The following is a 21,726-nucleotide window of genomic DNA, read 5'->3' as shown; positions in this document are numbered from 1 at the left end:
GTGCAAGTTGTGCTATATCAGTAAAATCTAGATCCTCTAGCTGTTCGGCCAGGCTCCACTGTTCTCCGGTTCTGCTGTTGTCGGTTACTTGGTTCATGTTCCTTCACTGGTGTTGAAAGAAGCATTATTCCTATGTAGTTTTTGCACGCCCTGAGGTCTCCTTTATTTGGAATCTTTACAATTAAGCCATCTCTCCAATCTGAAGGGACTTTATTTTACTCTTCCTTGGTTGTGAGGAGTGTACCTTTTATGGCCTTAATGTGTACTTGACTTGAACTAGTTTGAATTTGCCAGTGAGCTTCTCTGTGATTAGAGTTCCTCCAGATTGTTTTTTTCCTGCTGGATCCTCTGCCTGCTGTGCTAAATCCTTGATGTACTTCATTCTGTCACTTCTGACACTTTTCTTCATTGCCTTGTTTGCTGTCTCATATTCTTTCTGTGCTGCTGCCTCTTTTTTTGGTCTAGTTTTACCTCTATTTAGTACCTCCTTTTTTCCCCTTCTCTCACTCACTTTCTTGTATTTTTCTGTGGATAGCCAGGGTTTGTCTTTTTTCCACTTACCACTTCTTCACATGTCTCCTTCCACTTGGTCTTCAGATCTTTCCACATCACCCCCAGTGATCTTGGGTCTTGGATCTTCTGTTTCTTGGTCTTGTAGTGCTTCAAACCAGTTGTGTAATATGACCTGGTATAGTTCCAATGTGCCTATATCTTGAAATTGCTGTATGTTGAATTTGACTCTTACTTCTCTTTTCATGCATTTCAGTTTCATGTGTGCCCTTGCTATGACTAGGTGATGGTCAGACCCAGCATCAATACCCAGCAGTGAGTGCCTAAACTTCTGGTTGATGCAGATGTGATCAGTCTGATTGTCCATTGTGTGGTTGGCGGAAACCCATGTTGCTTTATGGATGTCCTTGTGTGGAAAACCAAACCTCTGATAACCAAATTGTTGTCTGCACAGACTGCTGAAAATATTTCTCCATTTTCATTCATAGTACCTAGCCCTTGCTTTCCCATTATAAGCACATAACCACCATTGTTTTCCCCTATCTTCGCGTTCATGCCTCGCAGAAGACATGAACGTAGAATATTTATTTTATATAAAATGTATTCTATTTGACATACTTAACTTTTAATCCGTTTCACAGGCTGGTTTCACAAACCTTACACAGTAAATTTAATCAAGTAAATTTTGCTCAATTTGAACAAAATTTTACTAAAAACAACATTTGATAACATAAAAGATAACATTTGGTCCAAATCTAAATAGAGAAAAAATTACTCTTATTGCAGAGTTCATTTTTCTTCTCTATTCAGTGTTTATATTTAACTCTAAATGATGATAATTTACTCTGTAGCATAAAATGAAAACAACTCTATTGCCATTTCACTCAAAATAGAGTTTTGTTTCACTAAATACAGAGTTGTATTTCACTCAACATGGAATGGAAGTGAGGAGTAAATAGGTTAGACTTAGTGTTTAATGTACTTACATAGCCAAACTTGCTCCTAGGATCAGCAAGGGATGGGATCAAGGTAGTGATGCCCATTGCATAGTCTTCTTTAACATGGACAAGGCAGCAATCAGGAGGTCATCTTTACTTGAACATCATAACCCCAAAACTGACTTCATGCTCCTTTCCAGGTTAATTCCAATTATATGCAGTCTACAGCTGGTCTACTACTGCCATGTACTGAATTATTTTAACAGCAGTCTGAGTATCATAGCAGTACACCACAGGTTTCTATCAACACTGCGACTGTAGTAGCATACAAATGTAAAAGTATCACTTATTCTTTAAAACGATTACTGACCAGTGAAGACAATGAGCACAGAGAACAGCTAATGTTTATAAGGATGAGCATTATCAGACAGCTCCCAAAACATGAACCAATCACTGACTAATCTGTGATTTGGGGAGGTGCAAGTTTGCTTTGTACTCATTATCAGCAAGGAAAACTGCAATCACCAAGAGCTTAAAATAGGCTGTAATTCTGACTATGGCTGAAACGACTCCTTGGGTAACTCAATTACTGAAAATCATTGAAACAAATCATTTGCATCAAATCTTCATTTAATCCATACAACTATATACAGCACACTGTGTTTTGCATGGATGACTATTACTGTCGCACAATGCACGTACACAAGGGGCGAAGTGAAGAGACAGGTCAGAGAAAACAACAGTGCCCAAAGTTTGGGATCATTTAAAGCTGAAACAAAACGAAAACTCTGTACAGTGTGTCTCTTGTAAAACTGAACTAGCACGACACATCTCAGTCTGGCTGTGTGAGACAGTAGGAAGAGGGACATTTAAGGAGGTGTATTCTCATGAATGACTTTCATGTTGGCCATGTAAAAGCACTCAGGAGAAAAATGTGATGAAATTGTATGCATGGACTCTTGTTCCAACTTTCCTGTCTACTCATTTTTGCCTCCTACAGAAGCCACAAAGCCTTTCAAGAAGACTAAAGGCTTTTGTTATGCCTGGGCTGTGGGTGCCCGAGCACTGAACGGTACAAGGGCCCTATTTTATTTGAAGGAATTATTCTTCTCTATTATTTTCCCAAAAGAATTGCATTTTTGAGGGGCTAAATGTGCTTGAAAACTTATGAAACTGCACATGCATCAGAAGAGGTGAAGGTGAAGTTTAATATTTTATGGGTATTGGGAATGGGTGTGGCAAAATTTCAAATTAGAAGCCCCACCTTTAAATTTGATATAAATAAGCAAAATTTGGTAGATACATGTACCATGTCTAGATGCACAAATAAGCTTTTGGAACCATACGGTAAGTCCAACAGGAAGTCAGCCATTTTGAATTTACTGTGCAATTTTTACAGTTTTTGCCATTTGCAGGCATTGTATTTTAACAAACTCTTCCTAGAGATCTAACCTGACCAATTTCAAATTTGCTCAGTGTCATCTAAAGACCTTTGCGACAAAAAATTATTGAAATCTTGAGTTTTCATCGAATGCCCTTGATGTAGCAATACAACAAATTTAAAGACCGTCGTAAGACAGGGGGAGGAGGAGGCCAAGGCGAAGGCTGGGCCCCTCAGGGGGTGAAGCCACAGGAGATGCTGCTGCAGACTCTTTGGGCGAAGCCATGGGGGATGCTACAGGCTCAGGAGGTGGAGTCACTGGGGATCCAGGAAGTGGAGACCCGGGGGGTGTTCCATCAAGCTGGCTAACGGGATAGCTTGGCTTATTTCGATAAGCCTCGCTAATTTAAGTGAGACTTATGTTCCATCACTGTGGCTTATATGAGTCCCAGCTCAGTAACCATGGTAACTTAGTCAGCAGAACTAGCCTGCTGGCTAATGGTCAAGCTTAATTCAGCTGCATGTCAAAGAATGGAAAGATGGTTCCATCAAGTGTCTTTTCACACTTGCAACTCTTTTATTTAAAAGCTTGACATTTATAATTTAAGAAATACAAGTGTGCCAGCATTATTTTGAAATTAATTATTTATTCATTCACTGATTTTGTTCAAGCTGTGGAGACAAAAAGAAAATTAAATAAAGTCCAAACTATGACCTTCTGCTGTTTTTAAATGTATACAGTGGTAACTGCTTATAGTGATCACAGTTACAGTGATCAGCTGCTTATATGGATCAAAAAGCTCTGAGACAGAATCATTCCTATACAACATTTGTGCTGTAAGTCGCCTATAGAAATCAAGCAGTCCACCTACAGTATTCATTTTGGGTCTCTTCATACATGACAACATACGGAAAAACATTTTAAACCATGTAAATCTATTTTTGTACTTTACTCCCATGATAAGTGGCTGCTGCTGCGTGCACACTGAAATCATGACAGAGACAGAAAGTCATTTTCTCTAAATGACAAACGTAGTCTCCTCGAAACTTATGACAATGGGGGGATTTAAGTTAATTTCACCACTTCAAAATTGCGCACACTGTGTTTTAAAATAGCTGTACTGTATTTTGAAACAGTCATTAAAATCTGTATCTTTATATTCATGTAGGCTGATAAATATACAAATGTCAATTAGATGGTATGCTGCATGACAAAGAAAAAGAAAAGCTTATAATAATCATCTGCTTATAGTGATTTTTGATCCGGATAGACGTGATCATTATAAGTGGCTTCCGCTGTACTTATATCCTTCTCCAGTTTCCAGTTAATTTTTGACTTTCAGTGATGCTTGTAAATGGATCCTGTGAAAGAGAAAATGTGTTAAAGAGTATGATAATGTTGGAAAGTTCTCTTAAATTGCCTACACCAGAATTTTAAATATACATCTGATATTATCTAGCCCATTTATAATATAACCACAGTCACTGATCTGAATGCTCATTTATTCACAAATAAAGGTAAAACCATGAGCGGGAACAAGCACAGCTCTTCACTTTCACCTTGCAGACTCATCAAGCCGAATGTGGGGGATTGAACCATCATCCTTCTAGTAATAAGTTCGCTCCTCTTTAGGCTATCACTGCCCACCTACAGGTGTACAGTTAATCTGTCGTCAGTTTTGTGCTCTTTCACCTTGTTAATTGCAGCAGTTTTGCCTTTTTTTTAGTTTTTTCTTCTTTTTGCGACATAGTATCATCTTTTCAACAATCAACTTTTCTGGGCTGCTTATGTACTCTGTGCACGCGCACACTTCAAGCTTATTCCAGTCTGGCAAGACTTAGCATTGACTAGACGCAGCTAAACTGCGTTAATGGAACAGCTTGAGCCTCAAGTGAAAGTTGATGTTAATTCTAGCCAGGCTTATTCAAGTAAGCGCAGCTTTCTCTAGCTGCGTTGATGGAACACCCCTCTGGCCTTCTTGAGAAAGCTGGAATCACAGGAGCTTGGGAACCAAAGGAAACAGCTGCCCAGGAACCCAATGACCAGGGACTCCATGACTTCAGGCAGACAGGGACAGGATGGTTGCAACTCAGGAACTGGGGACTGGCGTAGCTCAGGAACTGGGAGTGCTGCGGCGGCCCAGTAGGAACAGGGAGTTGCTGCATGCCAGCAGGGACAGGAGGTTTAACCCTGAGCCAAACAGGCATGGTGGCAAGGCAACCTAAGGGGCGGTGTTGTCTTCTGCCTTGACGACCGGTGTTACAAATCAACTAGTTTTCCTGTTAACTGGTTACCTTTGCTTGTAAACGTCTCACGGTGACAGCAGATGTTCAGACCATGGCGAGCAAACGTAGCTGACCTTGTGAATGCCTGATTATAATTCTATACCACTCATAATTTCGTAGACAGCGCCGTCCATCTGATTAATTTAGGCAGCGATAGTTTATGCAGTCTAGTGAAACTGTGGGATCAGAAAAATTCATAGCCATATTTTGTTGTATTTTCTTCTGTTCTAAAAAAAAAAAAAAAATCGCTACATAGGTTTTGATACCAGACATGACATCCAAAGCAAAACTGTGGCAAGTGGCAAATGCATATTATCGTCTGGCTTCAAAACACCTCTGCTGGATTAACTTGTGACCACTGTTATTGCAATGATAGCAGCCATACAAGTCCAGTTTGTTGCATCTCCGAAGTTAAACATTTTACAAGAATCATAATGTCTGTTAAACGTAGTTGGGGGAGGGAGGGGGGGCTTGAAAGTCAATATGGTATGTTCAATGTTTGAAAAGTGTTTGGATTTTGAATAAAGTGCTTCAAACTGCTGGAAATTGTAATTGCATTCCTAAATGACTGGGCCGGTGACACATTTTGGAAGTTTAAACTTTGTTGTGCTTCTCTTTGATTTGTTTCCCATCAGTAGAATGCTCTTGATAAACATAATTTTGGTTGTTCAAAGCACAATAACTAGTAAATTTAATGTGATTAAGTAAAATAATTATACCGGTAATCACAATACACAAAATATTTTACACATAAAAGAACATAACAATAACAGCGGCGCAGGGAGTCTTCTCTGTTCCACTGTGTTAAAACTAGTAGCAGCTCTTAACGAGGAGAGTCACGGCTACCTGCTGAATGATGCACATTTCCTTATTTGGACATCACTTCCGGAGTTGGGGGTTCTCCCCAGAGATAAAGCTGAGCTACGGACATGCACGAAGTGCTCTCAAGGGACTCAACCTGTTGAGCCCCTTCCCCTGTCTCCAAAGTTAGGTTGTAAAAAATAGCAATAAATGAAAAGTGGTCCGTAATTTTCATCCAATTATGCGATTACCCACAATTCTAGTAGAAATTTTGGAGCCATGATTATGAGCAACTGAATATTCAATGAGTGCGTCAATGGACCCAAACGTTATTAAGGAGCTCATGGACTTCAAAGTCCATAAACAATCCCCAAGGGATCCAACAAGATGGAAAGATACATCATTAAAAGGAGAGCAGCAAATTTGTCCTTTAAAAAAAGGTAAATAATTCCATAAATCCACAAACCTTTGTTAATCAGTGACATGTTGGTGCTCAGTTAATTCAGGAGCTATACCCTCTCCAGATGGAGAACTCTTCTACATTTGTAGGAGGAAGTACAATCATGAAGCGCACTTAGCCAAGGTTGTGCTGTCAGCAGAGGAGGCAGACAAAATATTCCAGGATTTCCACTGCAGCAGTGTTGGGGCACACTGTGGGTTTGATAAAACCCATCATGCAATTATAAGAAGATACTATTGGCCTGGCACGAAGGCAGACATCCAGAAATGGGTAAGTGAATATACTTATATACCACTAATTTTCTCATTAACCAAATAAAACTTACTTTAAATGATTTCTATTTATTAAATTGATGATCAGCATCTATAATTCAGGCACAATATTGTGGCCACAAAAGGAGAAACAACCACTGTGATGTGAGGACATGTGGTATTTCCTCTCTAGATACCAATGATACTTGTAAAGACAGACTTGACCTATGATAGATTTTGGCCTACTCTGTGTCCATTCATTTTCCGGATCAGTCAATGCCCAGCATGCCAGTCCAAGCGGGCCAGCCTGAAGGAAAAATCGCAATACATCCCAATAGAGGTGAGCTTATTTGTGTGACTAGGTGCTCTAACTAACCTTCCGTACAGTATAGCTAATTTTCATTCATATCTTTCGGGTATCTGAGCCGTTTGAGCTAGTGGGAATGGATCTTCTCAAGCTCATTGTCACTGAGAGTGGTAACCAATACAAATGTGTAATGGTTGACTACGAAGTGGGCAGAGGCGTATCCTCTTAAGAGCAAACCCATTGTATTCTTGATTTTGTATACAAATTTGGAGCTCCTCAAAGACTGCTTACAGATCAGGGAACAGAATTTTAAAATAAGGTGAGGTTAAAATCAAGTATTTACCGTACCTTAGAATTGTTTATCAATGCTGACTTGTATTATCTTTGGCACTGTGGAAGTTTAACATTCGCCTCTGTGAAAAGCCAGGTGTCAAGAGGAGCTTTTGCTCACCTTATCACACGCAAACAAATGGACTTGTTGAAAAACTTAATAGCACAATTCAACGGTAAGTTAATCTTAAAACACTAAATACCACAACATATCACAATGTTAAGTTACACAGTTAATTATGAATATATGAAGTTAATTTTCTACTCACATGTAACTGAATATTTTAGATCTCTTAGCTGCCCAGGGACAATCGTAATACATGGGACCAAAATCTGGCAGCAGCCATGTTTGGACTGAGAACAAAAAAAAAAAAAACACCTGACAATACAATATAATCCATATTATTAATGTTTCGTAGGGAGGCCAGATACCCCTCTGAGGTACCAAGTGAGTGTGAGGTAAGAGGGTCAAAGTAATGTTTGCAATGTTTGGATATGGCAATCATTGAAATGTAATGCCTTTTTATACTAATGCACTTTTGTTTTTGCCCTTGTAGATAACGGATGCTAAAGTGGAGACACTAGTGAGGGAGGAAGTTGTCTGTGAGGCCTTAAAAAAACATGGCGTGTATCAGCAGGTGCAGACAAACGCAAGAAAATGGAGCTACAGGACAAAAGGGCCATACTACGATCTACAACAGACAATACTTAGACGACGACAAACATCAACCATTTAACACATTTCATTGAGCCAGAGGAGAGGGTTCAGGCTAAGCTCAGAAGAATTGAGGGGCCCTCTCCTCTGGCCCCACACCACAGCACAACAGGTCACAACACCTCTGGTCCATCAGCAGTCCACAAATTCAATCACCCTGATGCTGCCAGCACCCCTCCATTATACTCTCCAGCCTCCTCTGCCACACTGTCCTGTGCAAGCACCCCTCCAATAAACACACTCTCCCATCTCTCCGGCCACTACCAGCTGCCACAGTGAACAGACATCTAGTATGACACACCCTGACCAAAGCAAAGGTATGTATATGTAAAACCTATACAACATTTAACATAATGTATTGTATTCCATTAGCATTCCTCTCTCTGTACCCTTTTTAAAATACTTTTTCCTTTCCAATGCCTGACTTCTGGGGAAAGGGGGAGATACTGTGGGCAAAGGTTGGACCCTAGAAGTTGTTCATATCCGATCTCCAGAGCCTTGCCCCTGGAAGGGAACTGGAGAGTGAGGTATGTATCTAGCACTAAGCAGGCTATTAAAAGTTTGTTGAAACAGATTAGCCTATTAATAACAAAGTGAACTCTTTGCAGGTCTTGGGGGCTGAGAAAGGGGAGCATCATTATTCTAATCCTAACAATGTAACAATGTCTTATTCAGAATGTTAAGTCCATTTTAACAACTGGACTTTTTGTAGCTGGATGCTGCAAAGTATGATGCATTAATTGGAGCAGTTTGCAAAGACAGACACTGGACTGTGGTGGTAAGTGAACTTTTGTCCAAGTTTGTATGCCCATCTTTAGCACACATATACTCTTCATGTTTCATGCACATTTAGGAGTCCATCTGTGTATTTTTAACAGGCTATATACCCCAAGGAACGAAAGGCCCTTTTTGGTGCCACCAGTGCCCAGGTGCAGAAATGTAATGAAATGACAAGGTAAGCAAATCTTGGATGATCCCTCTTAGGTACACCTATTATCTCTGGTGTGGCAGACTTTTTCACATAGCCAGCAAAGCAGCATCTCATACTTTCATCCCTCTATCTTCATAATGTAGGGCCTTCATCAGAAGGAGGAACATCAGCGTCTCCAGGTGGTCATGTGACACAATTTCCCACCTCCACCAGCAAGACACAACATCATGTGGGGTGCTGGTGTGTAAAGTAAGTTTCCCAGTTTGTCAGTTAATCCATCTCTTTCAATGAGACAATTTACTCCAATTTGTTTTCATGATGGCAGAACATATATTAAAAGGGACAGGAGGCTGACTTTCCAGTTGACATGGAGGCAGTCAACCGAATGAGAAAGGAAATGGCCCAAACGCTGATTTCAAAGTCAGGTATGAATGTGATGGTTGTATTAATCCATAACTAAGTATACAGACAGTTCAATAACTATATTTGTGACAGATGCAATAAAGGATCTCTGCCATTTCTGTAAGGAGAAAGCCCAGAAATGACGGGACAGACCCATGTTGACTGCTCTGCTCCATAATGTTGAATTTATTTTCACTTTGTGATCCTAAAGTTTATTTTATTTTTCAGATTGAATGCATGTCATGTGGTAGATGGTTCCACTGGGTCTGTGTGGGGCGGCCTCCAACAGAGAAGGAATATTGGTACCCAGTGTGTCCTGCTGCACATTGTAAATAAAATTAAAAAAAAACAAAAAGAAAAAACTATGCACCACTGAACTCAAATCAATTTAATATTACACACAACACTGTTGATCCAATGTGCTTTACAGCACACACAGAGGTAAACAGAAACATGGTCCAAACATGAAAAGATTGGTATTTTCACCCAACTACGTTAAACAGACATTATGATTCTCGTAAAATGTTTAACTTCGGAGGTGCAACAAACTGGACTTGTATGGCTGCTATCATTGCAGTAACAGTGGTCACAAGTTAATCAAGCAGAGGTGTTTTGAAGCCAGACGATAATATGCATTTGCCATTTTAGCTTCAACATATGTTATGTATTTGAGTATAAGTCATTTTCTGACAGTCGCATGGCTCAGTGGTTTAGCACAAAGCACTGTAAGTTTTGCTTTGGATGTCATGTCTGGTATCAAAACCCACGTAACGATTTTTTTAAAAATTCTATTTATTTCATATACACACACACATCAAAATATGGCTAATTTTTCTGATCCCACAGTTTCACTAGACTGCATAAGCAATCACTGCCTAAATTAATCATGGATGGATGGCGTTGTCTACGAAATTATGAGTGGTATGGAATTATCAGGCATTCACAAGGTCAGCTACGTTTGCTCACCACGGTCTGAACATCTGCTGTCACTGTGAGAAACGCCTGACATTTACAAACAAAGGTAACCAGTTATCAGGAAAACCAGCTGATTTGTAACATTGTGGTTGAAGCTCTGAGGGCCTGCTTGGGACCAGCAGGCTGCAGGCTCAGAACCTCAAGCCTTAGAGACTGGGGAGCAGGCTGGTGGTAGGCTGTCCAGCATGGGGGCTGAGGAATGGCAGGCTGAGAAGCAGACTGATGGCTAGCAGGGTCAAGGTTAGCTGGCTTGGAGGCTGGATGACTACTGCCTCATGCTCCACAGAATCCCAGCAACTTGCCATTAACCTCATTGCCAGAACGGGGTTCTCCTCATGGATGGACTGAAAAAAACTTGATAACGTGCTCACTATCGGAGTCGTTAGGATGAATCAAAGGTCGGAAAACAGAAACGCAGAAGAAAACAGGCAGGCAGGATCAGATGCAGAATATTTTTTACAATAAACACAGGAGCAGGGAACACTAACCATAACTGCAGACGACTTAACAAAGACTGAACTCAAAACTGGACTATAAATACACACTAAACCAATCAGGGAATGGGGAACAGGTGACTAGACACAAGGGCAGGCTCAGAGTGATTGGCTGAGGGAAACACAGGGAGCAGGGCAGGGCTGACAAGACTGATACAGGGCAGGTGTGGGGAAGACACAGAGCAGGGCAGGGCTAACGAGGGTGAGAGGAGGAGCACATGAACACAGGAGGAGAAAACAGGGAAACCAGAGAACCAAAAACACAATACTCTAAGCTAACTAACAAAGGCAGTTCACTAAACCCACCACCCAAATCATGACAAGCAAAACCATTACCAGAAGGACTTGACTCAACAGAAGTGTAACAGAAAACCCAAGAGAACAAAAACACAAAGAGTCCAAGAAACTGAAAGTCCTGGCAGGATGTGACAGTGTTGCACTGACCAAACTGCAGCTAAAAACTGTCCGCCTAACAATTAAGGCTCTCTGTTCAGAGTAAAACACATATGGGACGGCCGTGGTTCAGGAGGTAGAGCAGGTCGTCCACTAATCGGAGGATTGGAAATTTGATTAGTTCTGTGACTCTCAGAGACATCAGTGAGATGGGGGGGGGGTCCTGGTATTGGTTGTCACTGCAATGGTACCACAGGTAAAGCGGATTCCCACATTTTGAGACAGTGTATGTCAGCCCTCTGGGGCCCCCTCATGCTGGGACAGATGCTTAGTTTGCTTACACTGAAGAGCAGTGAAGCGCGTCCTGCAGCAAGCTGCTATGCAATCTCTATGGAAAACCTGTGGTTACCGCACTTCGCCGCGGCCTCCACCTTCTGCAGCGAAGTGCAACCAAACTAAAAGTTGGGAATAGTTTAACTTTTTGTGGCGAATTGCAGCCAGAGAAAACCTGCAGCCAATCAATACACAGAGTCCTCTGACGTGGCGACCTCTGTTTCAAATAATTTCTTGCTGCCCAAAACACATTAACAATGAAAGATAAACTGATTGTGGCTGTTTCTTCACACCCCATACTTTATGACAACACATTGAACAATTACAGAGATGCAGAAAAAAAGAAATCTTGTATGGATAGAGATTGCCAATCTGCTTGGTGTGACTGGTGAGTTTGAACTGAGAAGATATAGTTGCATGTGGGTCAGTATTTGGTTATGCAGTTTCATAATATTCATGCCCCAGAGTTTGTCTTTCTGCTTCAATTTCAATACTCACCTTGCACACAAGTGATAAAATAGGCTGTTTATGTTGGACACGTAGGCAACATCATGATCATATATGTGACAGCACACAGGAGAAAGTGCATGTCTTGTCCAAAAACTTGTTTCACGTTATTAGCTAGACTGTACCCTATACACAGTAGTGGAAGAAGCATCCCATCTCACTTCAGAAACATAGTCTATCAGATATGTCAACAAGCTTTTTGGTTCACATTGGTAGTATGTTATTGCGGCACACAGGACAGAAATGAAAGGACATGCCCCTCAGCCGCACAAAATTTTTTGCAGCGAGCCGCATTTTGCTGCTCTTTGGTGTGTTTTCAGTGTTATGTGTCAGGCCATGACGTCCTTTCCTCTCTTGATCTGAAGTACGTGATGCAGTTGGTTGTAGAAGTGGTCCTTGGTTTCAAAATCTGCATTGCTGGTGGGAGTGTAGCACTATTTAAAGGTTTATTTTCTTGTGCATAGTATGAAATTTTGCTGTAATGATCCTTGAGTTGATGGGTTCCCAGCTGATGGAGGCTCTCTGGGCTTCTTTGGATAGAACTCTACTTCCTCTCTATGTGGTGCAAAGTCTTCTGGGTGCCCCGAGTACAATATGGACTCATCACTGGCAGATTTAACCTGCCCTGACTGGAGCCATCTGGTTTCACACAGAACCAGGAGAGATATTCTGTATCTCCTCATCTCCTCCATTATTACTCAATTCAATTCAATTTTATTTAAAGTGTAGAATCACCATGCAGCATGGTCCCAACACACTTTACACTTAAAAGGACAACATACAGCAATCGATTTACAATAATAACAATTAAAAGTGAAACAACCACATTAAAAACATCAATGTTAAATAGACGTTAAAAGGTGATGGGCCTGACAAGTTGTAGTGAATGCACTTTACAGTTAAAAAGGACAACATAGAGAAATCAATTTACAATAATAAAAAACTTAAAGTGAATCAACCACATTAAAAACATCAATGTTAAATAGATGTTAAAAGGTGATAGGCCCGGCTAAGTTTTAGGGGAGGCTCTATAGTAGTGAATAAACGTAGGTTTTCAGTCTTGATTTAAAGATTTCAACTGAACGTGCTTCTTTAACATGTAATGGAAGGCCATTCCAGAGATAAGGGGCACGGTAGGCAAATGCTCTGAAGCCAATTGATTTTTTGTTAAATGAGGGAATGACCAGGAGACCAGCATTGAGAGAGCGCAGAGGGCGTGCTGGTGTATATGGTGTAATTAGCTCTGATAGGTAAGGTGGTGCAAGTCCATGCAAAGCCTTATAACTTAAAAGAAGAACCTTAAAATCAGAGAGGCCAGAATGGGTGTGATATGGTCAAAATTTCGGATTTTGTCAAGATTCTAGCCGCAGAATCCTGAACAAGCTGCAGACTTGTAGTAGAACAAGTAGGAAGACCAGAAAAAAGGACATTACAGTAATCAAGTCTGGAAGATACAAATGCATGGATTAAAGTTTCAGCGTCACGCAGTGATAGAATAGGTCTGATTTTGGCAATATTACTAAGATGAAAGAATGCTGTCTTGGTAATAGCCTTGATATGAGAATGAAATGTGAGACGGGAATCAAAAATCACTCCAAGGTTTTTGATGGTCAAGCTTTCAGAGATAATACAGTTATCGATATTTAAACTCAGGTTCTCATGCTGATGCTCATGTTTTGCTGGTCTAACAACTAATAACTCTGTTTTATCAGCATTTAACAGCAAAAAGTTCATATCCATCCATTTTTTAAAATTTCTGATAGACATGCCTGTAAATTTAGGAGCTGGGAAAGGTCATTTGGCTTTACAGGTACATATAGCTGCGTATCATCAGCATAGCAATGAAAGCTAATACCATATTTACAAATGATGTCACCAAGGGGACGCATGTAGATAGCAAAAAGCATAGGGACAAGGACTCTGGGGTACACCAGACTTTGCTTGAGAAAATTCAGAGATTCTATCGTTGTAAAATACATGTTGCGTCCTATTTGATAAATATGATTGAAACCATGAAAGCACTGTCCCCTGGATACCAATATGCTTCTCCAAGCGGTCTAGAAGTATGCTGTGATCCACAGTGTCAAAAGCTGCACTAAACTCAAGAAGCAGCAGCAATGATGTTAAGTCAGAATCAACAGTTATTAATAGATCATTGACTACTCTGGTCAAGGCAGTTTCAGTTGAATGACAGAACCGAAAGCCAGATAAGAATTTATCAAAAAGATTGTTGTTTGATAAGTAGGCAGTGAGTTGATCAGCAACTATTCTCTCAAGTAGTTTCGACATAAAAGGAAGATTGAAAATTGGTTGATAATTGTTCAGAATTTGTGGATCAATATTAGGTTTTTTAAGCAGTGGTTTAATAATAGCAGTTTTGAAAGCTGAGGGAACCGATCCCATGGAAATTGATTTATTTATTATATGAAGAACAGGACTAGCTAATATAGGTAACAGTTCATTAAAAAGATTAGATGGTATAGGGTCTAATATGCAAGTTGTGGGTTTGGAAGCAGTTACCAGGCTGGTAAAGGCATCAGGGGAAATGATTTCAAACTGTGAAAGGGTGCAGTTGATCTGAGTCACAGTGCCTGCATCCATCAAAGGATTGGAGATGTCATAGTCATTGTTTTGAGAGGATTGTGTTTATACTTTTTAACACTCTCAGCCCAGGCAAGGCGATAACTTTTCTGTTTGAGTGAACAGGTGTCATCTGAAAACCATGGTGCTGATTTAATCCAAGTACGTTTTCTGGTTGTAAGAGGGGCAACAGCAAGGTGCTATTCAGAACCAGAATTTGCACTACAGGAGTCAAGTAGATCAGGTAAACACTCAGCCAGTATAGACCTAGCAGTGGTGTCAATACAACGATAAGTAATTGTGTCAGGCTCTAGATACTTAGTTGGAGTGGAGAGAAAAACTTTGAAAAAGACACAGGAGTGATCAGAAACTGGAACCTGTAAAATAGATGAAACATCAACATCAATACCCTTTGAAAAGATGAGGTCCAGTGTATTTCCATGGTTGTGAGTAGCGTTCCTCACATGTTGGGTAAAGTCTAGACTGCTAACCAGGTCCATAAATTCCATCGCTCTAGAATCTGAGCAGTCGTTTACATGCAAGTTAAAAGTGGCATAATAATAAAGAAAGAAAGAAACAAACAAACAAACACAAAAAACAATAGGGTCCTCGCCCTTAGGCGAGGGGGGTCTGTAAATGGTTAATGCAAGAATGTGTTGTTGAGTAATAGTAATAGTCATGGCCAGATATTCGAAGGTTGAGAAATCCCCAAAAGTGCGTTCAGTGCAAATCTGAAAAGATGGCTGCTATTCCACCCCCTTTCTTGCCTTGTCTAGTGGAGAATAAAAGTTATAGCCTGGGGGAGAAGCCTTAATAAGTGTTGCTGAGGCAGTGGATGACAGCCAACATTCAGTGAGAAATAAAAAATGTAGACCATATTGAGAAATAAAATTACTAATGTAGAAACTCTTACTAGAGAGCAATCTAATGTTCAATAATGCAAACTTAAAACTTTCATCTGAGGAGGACATAGAAGGTGCAGGGTCAAGCTTTTTCAAGGTGATTTGCTCCTAGGTGTACTTCTGTGATGTAGAGTGAAGGCATAAGCTCGAGTTGTGTTGCATAGGTATGTTAAGGTGGAGGTCACTGTGTGTAGACTGGGAGGAGCCATGTTGTTTATTGTTATGTTTGTTATTGATAACAACAGGAGATATTGAATTGTTAGGAAAATCAGCGGGTCCAAGTCCGGTAGAGAAAGTATTACAGTTGGATGTGGAACTAAAGCAATAATGACTAGGACCTGGAGGACATCAATCTCTGGCAGACTGGTCAGGTGGACAGTTGCGGTTAGTAGGTGTGGTGGGGTGGATGTGCTGTAATCCATATGAGATGTTGGCGGAGAGCAAACTGCTGTCTTACCTCCTGCATACGTGGTCCTGATGTTCCATGTTGCAATGTTGGTAGATTGTCTCGGTAGGATAGGATTGACATTTATATTTTGTCTGATCTTAAGATCATGATTTATTATTTGGTTATCTCACATGATAGATTAATGTTTTCACTGAGCTTAAATTGCAGTAGGTATTGCCTGCAAGAGAGGAAAGCCATCCACATAAACCAGATAACCAGCCAAAGTCTGGGCAGAATAAAGTAAAATTGGCAGAATGGGAGATGGCGTGATCACCTCCAACAGATTTAACACTGACTCCTCTCCAGTTGGCTTCTTTTTAACAGTAATATTTGTTTTTCCTGAGAGGCCTTGTAGTTGGACATCACTCAGACGTGTTTCCACACTTGGTTTAAGTGTCGGTGCAGAAAAAAGCAGCTTCAACTGAGCCTCCTGCTGTGTAAATGAAAGTGTGGCATCGTGGCCCCCCATTGTTACTACTGTGCTGACGGCTGTCTTTCTGTGGTGGAGGCTCTAAGACAAGCTTTCCAACGAGCACATGTCTTGATACAAAGGTGAAGAGAAATATAACAGTATAACCCAGAAATGGACAAAATGTCTCTCTCTAGCTACCAATTTGATCCCAACTCAAGTTTATGCACAAGCTAAGAAATTGAATGGAATTCACTTTGTTTTTCTTCAAGAGGAGTTGAGAATGAAATGTACATGTAAACCAATACAGTGGCAAGGTCTATGTTGCTGTTACTCCTTTAAACTTGCTCTAACTGTTTTTTGGCCAATCAGGGGCTGAGGAACAAGCTGTAAACACAACATTGATACATTATCACTGTACACAGGTATATGGCGAACATGTTAGCAAACAGTTGCGTATTTACACATCCAGCACACAGAGCATTGGAGTCATTTTTTTGTCCTCCTGATGGATGTAAGTCCAATATTCACTCTCTTTTTAGCTTTGTTTTGGTCTCCACAGACTCCTGAGAGAAATATCTGACTCTTTAGCTGCTAAATGCTCCATTATGTTCACCAGCTAGTTGCTAATTTTCCAACTTGTTGCTAGCTACTTGCTAACTGCCTGCCGTTTGGTGCTGGGCAGTACACAAAGGGTTTATGAGAGCTTTTTTTGCTGAAAACAGCTGCGCTGTACTGAGGGGAACTGCAGAAGTTGGTGATCATTCTTGGTGGTCTCGTTTATGAACAACATATTTGACAGTACACATTGTCATTTGATTTTTCTTTAGGATAAAAATATCTTTTCATAAAAGGATTATGGACTGCAACTTCATGATTTTTATGGAGACATGGCTTAACAGCAGGGCGGATACAACAGCTAGTGACTCCGATAAGACCAGAGATGGGGGTTGGGGGACTGTGCATTTATGTTAACAAAGCTTGGTGCACTGACATGCCATTATTGAGAGGCACCGCTCTGCTGACCTAGAATATCTCATAGTTAACTGTGGACCTTCTATCTGCCAAGAGAGTTTACATCTACTGTTGTGACTGCAGCATACACCCCCTGGATGCTAATGCTAAGCTTGCAATGAAAGTATTGCATGCTGCCATTAGCAAACAACATACTACACACCCAGCTGATGCTAAGGCGCTCTAGTTCTTATATAGTGTTAGGGGAGGGGTCATTCTAGTCACAACTCTACGTCATGGAACCACCATTTCAGGCCCACCCAAAAGATCCTGAACACAGAAATGGTGAAAAACAGTTTAAAAGTCTAACGTCACAATTCAGTACTACATAGTTTACAGTCTTTTCATGTTTTCAGCAATTATTTTCTAACATGTATGACGGGTTTCAAAAGAAATCTCTGCTTTTCCTTTACACAGACTTTAAGAGTTCTTCACTGATTCAACATTGCTCTTCTCTAACAATGTTGTTACAGTCAATGTTTAAATTTTTTTTACTGTTAAGGTTTAAAAAGTACACTATCGATGCAGTAGAACCAGAGATATAATCTTTTTCATTCCATGCATTTCTCTTCCTTGTCAAAACCTTGACTGTCAGCCACTCAGTTGAAGGCTCGGGTATGTTATGCTAGTAGTGGCTGATGTGACCTCAAGTTGCAACAGAGGTCTGGTAACCTACTTCTTTCTAAATCCACACACCCAGATTTTTTTCATTTTCAAACTTGTAGTCTTCAGCCCTAACTGATGCAAGTGACATCACTTTAGTCAATTTATCAGATTTCACACAGCTCCTTCTGGAGAGAGATTTAAATCAAATCCTTTGCATTTAATTGGACTGCTAAAAAGTGGGTGGGGCTTAGAGTTTAGCGTAATACAGAGCTGCAGAGAGAAACTGAGCTACAGACAACTGTTGGCTTCACGCGCACCTCCTCACTTGTTGTTAGATTAGGAAGACACATCACTTCTTATCGCTCTCCATATTGCTCTGTTAGCTACTACGACTCAAAAACAGTGAAGTGTGGTTTTATGTTAGCAGTGTGGCTAGCTAGTCACATTTGATTGGATGAACTTTTGTAAACGCCCCTGAGTGCAGGATGAGTCATCAAACATTTGAAACTGTTTAAAAGAAAAGACAGGGATTTTGATGTAAGAATACTCTGATACTGATTTTTTGACATATATTTGGCATATAACAAGAAATAAATAAAATAAATAAACAATTAACACAGGGATGCATGATTAAAACTGGAAAAATGTGTTTTTTATTTAATGGGGCCTTTAAGGCTAATTTAAAATAGTGCTGTAAACTAATACATCTGCACTTCTTAATATAAAACTACTGAATGTATGAACTGTTTGAATGACATTTACTTTTTTGAGAACTTTTGCAAATTCCAATCATTCAGTTGTATGCTTTTGATTTAGAAAGGACCCAGACTTTATAAATGAAACTAAACATGATTTTAAGTAGGAATGTTGCATTAATTGCAACATTATTGTAACTTTAACGTTGTAGAGATTTACAGAGTATTTCTTTCCTCTTTCCTTTTTTTAAAAATATGCTGGTACATTGGCAGTGTTTTATGTTTGAAAAACATTGAAATGCTGGAACCTCAGGATACTGTTCATGCATCTCTTAGGTGTTGCATACACTCACTTTGACACCGCTCTCCTCTCTCACTCCATCAATCCATCATTCTCTGCATGCTTTTCTTTTCGTGTCTTTATTCAGAGGAGCGCCTTCGAGCTTATCATCGCAATTCACAGTTCATCAGTGATTGCCTGCCTGAGCTCCATCTCTTCTCTAATATCTCAGCCACACACAAACTGATACACAGAGAGGTTTGTATCACTGTAAGGTGAAGACTTTCTACAAACACACATGCACAGAAGCTTTATTATTCTCACTGAGATGTGCCATCAGGCACAGATATATAGATGGATATTTAATTGCTAATGTTTTTTGTCCTTTCCCTCTAGTCCACCTTGTTTTCTGTCTCTATTTTCTATTCTGTTTTCATTCCAGCTCTGCTTCAGGGGTTTACAGAAAAGACTCAGATACAATTTGCCATCATAATCTCCTCTGCCTTGGCCAGGCTACGCTTGGCCAGCTCTGTGCATGTGTGTCTGTGTGTGCGCGTGTCTGCGTGTGTTTGCTCTAGGTAATGAGAGTAATTGAAAAAGAGTGTCACGTATGAAGTGTCTCAACAAACTGTGTGTGGACATGCATATATTTCTTGTCTGCTGATAGAAGGTTCCTGGCAAAGGTTATGGCATGCCAATAAATACAGCTAATAATACTTTAAATTTTTAAATACTCATTCACTGTTCTAATATTTGAAATATCGAAGCTACGGTCAGTATATTTTTTATTTATGTGTCATTGGTGAAAAAAAAATTGCTTAGAGAATAATATCTTGATCTTAATTGTTAGATGTTATACAAAAATGTTCATTTTAACCTGCTAAGCCTTGAGAGGTTGGAAGCAAATTCAGCGTTACAAATACACTCTTTTACAGTGTGAAGTGCCATGAGAGAGATTTCCAAACGAATCAACAACTGATATGGGTGTGTAAGGTAAGTGAGTGCAGTGTGTAAGTAGTGCACATTATTATTGCTTACAAAAGTAAGGTAGGTGAATCACCAACTCAGAAAAAGAGGAAGAAAGAGGAAGCATTTGTGTATTCACAACACATATTCTAAGAAAGCTATGAATCCCAACAGTGTCGCCATGTTGTGTATTTTGTATTTGCATTGATTTAAATGTATGGGACAATGCATATTAATCCACAATAAAATGTAAATGTAAATCAAGACATTTCCATCTACAATTCTTCTGCCAGAACATGAAATCGGTTCTATACCTTTCTATACAATAAGTTCCTTTTCATTCAATATCTGATCATTCATTCTTTTTGCTCTTCATCTTTGACATACAGTAATAAGCAGCTTTTATTCCTGAGATACTAGGTTCTTGAATTGCGTTTGAGATTGCATGATGGTGTAATTTCTCTTTTTCTGTGGTATGTATGAATAGAAAACAGTACTACATATGGCAATTGGGAACTGCTCCACGGGGACTCATATGACAGCAGACTAACATGTATAATAGTTGATAGGTTTAATTTGTTTACAACAAAGACAAATTCAAGAAAGGAAAAATAAACATTTTCAGGTCAGAGAATGAAAGTGTTGCATGAAAAGAACAACATATGATGATGATATGTATTGATGCATGATATCTATTTTACGCTGCCATTTTGGCCAAGTCTCTCTTGTAGAAGAGATAATGTATCTCAAGAGACTTCCTGATTAAATAAAGGTTAAATACATTTTTAAAAATTGCATTTTCTCAGAGTGTAGTGGATCTAAAAATGTAAAGTTTGATGTGATAATGGCACAATGTTCCATTCAAATCATTCAACATCAGGGGAGCAAGACTGCTTATCATATTTCCTGGCAATCCGCCTGTTAGATTTTGTTATTTCTAGCATACAAAGTGGAACATTTCTCTACAAGAAAGGTCAGGGACTCACCAAAATCATTAGGACCATTAATATCCATTGCAATTTCATAGAAATCTGTTTAGTAGTTCTTCAAAAATATTGCTCTGGACCAAAGTTTTGGCTAAACAGACAAACATTACCATCCTCACACATTACTGCTAGCAGTGCAAAACTTAGTACATAGTACAAAACCCTGATAATTTTCATAGTTTTAGTTTATGATGGAGTATTGATTTTAATTGCATATTGTGGCATCTATTAATATTTAAACAATGATGACTCATCTTGTTAATATAATTGACAGAAATTATTATGGCGTAATTATGATGGAAATGTCATAGGTTTAGCAGATAGTTGGTCATAAACTAAAGTATTAGACAAATTATATTCCTGACATGATGATGGCACTAGAAGAAAGGGTAACAGCTCACCAAAGTTATTATAATTCATCCTGAGCGGGACATTAATGCATGTACCAAATTTCATGACAATCCATCAGTTAGTTGTCAGACATTTTACTCAAAACCCCCACGTGGCAAAAACTCCATGAATGCAGCTTTAAGAAAACTGCATTAAGAACATGAACTGACAATGCACCTTCATTAGATTCATAACTAATTATTCTTAGTTCACTAACCAAGACCACTCCTTCTAGAGTATGGATTTAATGGTTTATTGGGAGTGTGATGGAAGAGCAGGGTGAAAAGGAGGAAGGATAGTTAGAGGGATGGTTGGAGAGGGAAGGATGGATGGGGGAAGGGAGAGGGTCGGGGGTGTGAGGATGCGGGAGTGAGGGTCGAGGTCGTGGGATGCGAGATGAGGGGGTAAGGGTCGAGGGGATGATGGTCGAGGGATG

At 39.8% G+C, this 21,726-nt stretch overlaps 1 long non-coding RNA gene across 1 annotated transcript; it reads left to right on the top strand.

The window, feature by feature from the left end:
* Positions 1-7,355: 7,355 nt before the first annotated feature.
* Positions 7,356-9,615, top strand: LOC121898808. The gene is made up of 9 exons (XR_006096552.1): positions 7,356-7,440; positions 7,684-7,723; positions 7,822-8,296; positions 8,417-8,506; positions 8,692-8,757; positions 8,858-8,934; positions 9,054-9,159; positions 9,236-9,335; positions 9,541-9,615. It is a non-coding gene; the product is annotated as an uncharacterized LOC121898808 (long non-coding RNA).
* Positions 9,616-21,726: the final 12,111 nt, after the last annotated feature.

This window comes from Thunnus maccoyii, chromosome 1 (assembly GCF_910596095.1).
Source record: "Thunnus maccoyii chromosome 1, fThuMac1.1, whole genome shotgun sequence".
NCBI lineage: Eukaryota > Metazoa > Chordata > Actinopteri > Scombriformes > Scombridae > Thunnus > Thunnus maccoyii.
The sequence above is the reverse complement of the archived record's forward strand: the minus strand, read 5'-3'. Positions and strand labels throughout refer to the sequence as shown.